This window comes from Bubalus bubalis, chromosome 9 (genome assembly GCF_019923935.1).
Source record: "Bubalus bubalis isolate 160015118507 breed Murrah chromosome 9, NDDB_SH_1, whole genome shotgun sequence".
NCBI lineage: Eukaryota > Metazoa > Chordata > Mammalia > Artiodactyla > Bovidae > Bubalus > Bubalus bubalis.
This window is the reverse complement of record NC_059165.1, coordinates 101,543,655-101,548,795: the sequence shown is the minus strand read 5'-3', so window position 1 is coordinate 101,548,795 and position 5,141 is coordinate 101,543,655.

Genomic DNA, 5,141 nt, shown 5'->3' with positions numbered 1-5,141 from the left:
TATTATACAGAGTGAAGTAAGCCAGAAAGCAAAACACCAATACAGTATACTAACGCATATATATGGAATTTAGAAAGATGGTAACAATAACCCTGTGTACGAGACAGCAAAAGAGACACTGATGTATAGAACAGTCTTATGGACTCTGTGGGAGAGGGAGAGGGTGGGAAGATTTGGGAGAATGGCATTGAAACATGTAAAATATCATGTATGAAATGAGTTGCCAGTCCAGGTTCGATGCACGATACTGGATGCTTGGGGCTGGTGCACTGGGACGACCCAGAGGGATGGAATGGGGAGGGAGGAGGGAGGAGGGTTCAGGATGGGGAACACATGTAAACCTGTGGCGGATTCATTTTGATATTTGGCAAATCTAATACAGTTATGTAAAGTTTAAAAATAAAATAAAATTAAAAAAAAAAAAAAAAAAAAAAAAAAAAAAAAAGAAAGCTTAATGGTGTTGCATCTGGCTTTCTGCACAGTCTTAGAAATCCACCACTTTTTCTGTGAACTCAATCAGATAATTCAACTTGCCTGTTCTGACACCTTTCTCAATAATATGGTGATGTATTCTGTAGCTCTACTGTTGGCTGGTGGTCCCCTCACTGGCATCTTTTACTCTTATTCTAAGCTAGTTTCTTCAATACAAGGAATGTCATCAGCTCGGGGGAATTATAAAGCATTTTCCACCTATGTATCTCACCTCTCAATTGTCTCCTTATTTTATTGTATGGGTTGAGGAGTGTGCCTTAGCTCTGCTGTTACCCCACAGCTCACACTCAATGCAGGAGCCTTGGTGATGTACACTGTGCTCACACACATGCTGAACCCCTTCATCTACAGCCTGAGAAATAAAGACTTAAAGAGGGGTCTGAAAATACTCTTTGAAAGGTGACTGTAAAATGCCCTATTGTTCTAGGGCCCATGATAGCAGAGCTCAAAGCCTGAGGTCAGTGTTGTCAGTCTTTGATCAAATTGTGGAATTAGAGTATTGCCTTTCTATTTTCTTTGGCATTTCTATTTTGATTTTGACTTTATACAATTTATGTATTTTGTGATATTTCTGATATCCTTGATTTTCCCCTTTTTCATTTTCCTACTCTCACAATTACATTTCCAATCTTGGAGGTGAAATATTTGAAAATACACACATTTATTTCAGGAGGCTACATGGATCACTTAATAATTATTTCCTGTAAAATAAAATAGGCCATACTGAGTATTTTTCATTTTGTTTGACTAAAAGAAATAGTCATGAGATGTACCATTTCCATAAGTTGGGAAAATACTTCCTGGCAAGAAAATCTGAGACCACAGTTTCTCACTTTTGTGAAAATCTTTCTTTACATATCACTACCTTAATGCTATTTTTGGTAATTCAAACTTAACATACTGCTTGTTGTCACTAGTCAAGGGTATTTCACTCACTAGGCTGTTGGTCTTCTGTACACCCTTGTGTCCACTTGGTCTACCACAGTCATTAGCAATTAGTCATTGACAATAAAATACATCCCCAAGTGGAATCTATTCTGAAGTCACCTATAAAGAAATAAATAGATATAGTATGGCTTTAGAGTAGACTTTCCTGGTGATGCTAGTTATAAAAAACGCACCTGGCAAAGCAGGAGATGAGATGTGGGTTTGATTCCTGGGTCTGGAAGATCCTCTGGAGAAGTAAATGGTAACACACTCCAAAATTCTCACCTGGAAAATCCCATGGGCAGGGGAGCCTGGTGGGTTAGGTCCATAGGGTCACAAAGAGTAGGACATGATAGAGGAACTAAGCATGCAAAGCCCTACAGTAGGGTTAAACCTAAGTTTGGTGAGACAAAACATGAAATCTATGAGAAAGATGCATTTTTCAGGCAGTTCATATACTCATAAACATGTGGACTGTCAGTGTTCATTTATAACGTATATTCATTGAACTGAAGGACTGTAGGCATGTTTTGGGTTTTATTAAATTATTTTCTTGTGTCTGTACGAAATTACCACTGCCTCCAAAAAATATGATTCCTTCCATTCCTCAAAATGAAATATCTTTCACTCCTCAGAATTTTCTCAAAACCACTAAAAGGTAGACAATGAACAATGTTAATATCAACCATTATATATCATCCTCATAATTAAAGGATGAGTCCCTGGAAAGCTTGGAATTCTGTTGTGCAAACACATATATTCTTCCACCCTCTCCACATGACCTCAAAAGGATACCAATGAAGTCACTGTTTCATTTTTTTATTTCGTATTTATATAAAAAAAGGTGAACAGCAGAGTAGTCATGACAGTTATCTTCATGTATCAAAACAAATGCTTCAAACAAGCATAATGAGACTATTACAATTACCTTCAATTCAATTCGATTTTATTATTCTATCAGTTAGTTGATGTGAAACTGAGCAGGACCTTGTGGGGTCTTCCTAGAGACCTAACTGAGTGTGTGTGTGTGTGTGTGTGTGTATACACAAACATGGATCTTCTTTGAAAAATAGCATTTCAGACTTTTCAGAAGTATATTATTTGGTGTGATACATGGGTCCTTGTAAAAAAAAAAAAAAATAGAACTGATCATACGTCTGGAGTGAATGCGTGCACTTTTCATTCAAAAACTCAGGTGAAGACAATTTGGAGTGGAGAAAATCTAAAACTACATGCATGATTCTAAAATATATAAACACAGCCTTGCTTACTAAAAAATGGCCACAGTACAGTACTTGCACCATGAACACCATCCAGGAACCTCTTGACTCACCAGGCAAGACCAGGCAAGACCTGCTGATCAGAAACTACATATGAACTAGTGTCTGGGTGACTGTATGCACAGTGATGAGGGGAAAGTCCTGATCTAGAATAGGTTTACTCATTTTCTCACTGTTGACCTTTTGTAGCAGGATCATTGTTTGAGCTGGGTGTTGGCCTGGGCATTGTAGATGTTTAGCAGCATCCCTTCAACATGACCAAATATCACATCTGGCAAAGGCATCTCTGAGAACTGCTGGGCCAGAGTTTGAAAACAGGAAACAACCTGAGAGAATTCCAAAAAAAAGTCCCTTGCCTTATTCAGATTATAATGTGCAGATCGCTAATTTCCATGAGCCCATTTCTGCAATGAGAATGGAGTTTGGAATAGTATCAGCTCCTAGAATGGAGTTTTCTGTTATAGCTTCTTCTGTTTGCTGGTCTCTTCAGTGTCTGATTTCTGCCCTGATACAAAGGGGGTGGTGGTGGACACTTTTTTTTTTTTTTTATAACAGAGGGAACCACCTTCGAAGCAACAGGCAATAGATTAAAACCCTGTCATTAGTACCAACTGCATAGGAAGGGGCCTATAGATCTTGAGAAATATAAGCCGGAGCAAGGAACTAGCTGAAAATGAACTGACCCCACAATACCCACAACACCACCAGAGAAAGTCCTAGATATATTTTTACTATTTTTGTGATCATTCTTTCTTTCTTTTATTTTTTTTTAATTTTTAAGTCCTCTATTAATCCTTTATTTTTCACTTTTATAACCTACTATTACTTTGCAAAAAAACACAAAAAACAAAAACCTTATTTTTTTAAAGCAAACTTCATATATATATATATATTTTATAATTTTTGTGACCTTTTTTTTTTCCTTCTTTTCTTTAACATTGTATTTCTGAAATTCCAAACTCTACTCTAGATTATGAACTTATGCTTTTTGGTATTTGTTATCAATTTTGAACCTATATTTTTGTGACTTTGTTTTTTTTTTCTCTCTCTCTCTTTCTTCTTCTTATCTTTAACATTGTATTTTTTTAAATTCCAAACTCTACTCTAGATTTTTAACTTTTGATTTTTGGTATTTGTTTTCAATTTATGAAAAGGCAAAATGATAGGATAATGAAAGAGAAACTCCCCAGGTTGATAGGTGCCCAATATGCTACTGGAGATCAGTGGAGAAATAACTCCAGAAAGAATGAAGGGATGGAGCCAAAGCAAAAAGGATACCCAGCTGCGGATGTGACTGGTGATAGAAGCAAGGTCCGATGCTGTAAAGAGCAATATTGCATATGAACCTGGAATGTCAGGTCCATGAATCAAGGCAAACTGGAAGTGGTCAAACAAGAGATGGCAAGTGTGAATGTCGACATTTTAGGAACCAGCAAACTCAAATGGACTGGAATGGGTGAATTTAACTCAGATGACCATTATATTTACTACTGAGGGCAGGAATCCCTCAGAAGAAATGGAGTGGCCATGATGGTCAACAAAAGAGTCCGAAATGCAGTACTTGGATGAAATCTCAAAAACGACAGAATGATCTCTGTTCATTTCCAAGGAAAACCATTCAATATCACAGTAATCCAAGACTATGCTCCAACGAGTAACACTGAAGAAGCTGAAGTTGAATGGTTCTATGAAGACCTACAAGACCTTTTAGAACTAACACCCAAAACATATGTCCTTTTCATTATAGGGGACTGGAATGCAAAAGTAAGAAGTCAAGAAACACCTGGAGTAACAGGCAAATTTGGCCTTGGAATACAGAATGAAGCAGGGCAAAGACTAATAGAGTTTTGCCAAGAAAATGCACTGGTCCAAGCAAACACCCTCTTCCAACAACACAAGAGAAGACTCTATACATGGACATCACCAGATGGTCAACACTGAAATCAGATTGATTATACTCTTTGCAGCCAAAGATGGAGAAGCTCTATACAGTCAGCAAAAACAAGACCAGGAGCTGACTGTGGCTCAGACCATAAACTCCTTATTGCCAAATTTAAACTGAAATTGAAGAAAGTAGGGAAAACCACTAGACCATTCTGGTATGACCTAAATCAAATCCCTTATGATTATACAGTGGAAGTGAGAAATAGATTTATGGGCCTAGATCTGATAGATAGAGTGCCTGATGAATTATGGAATGAGGCTTGTGACATTGTACAGGAGACAAGGATCAAGACCATCCCCATGAAAAAGAAATGCAAAAAAGCAAAATGGCTGACTGGGGAGGCCTTACAAATAGCTGTGAAAAGAAGAGAAGCAAAAAGCAAAGGAGAAAAAGAAAGATATAAACATCTGAATGCAGAGTTCCAAAGAATAGCAAGAAGAGATAAGAAAGCCTTCTTCAGTGATCAATGCAAAGAAATAAAGGAAAACAACAGAATG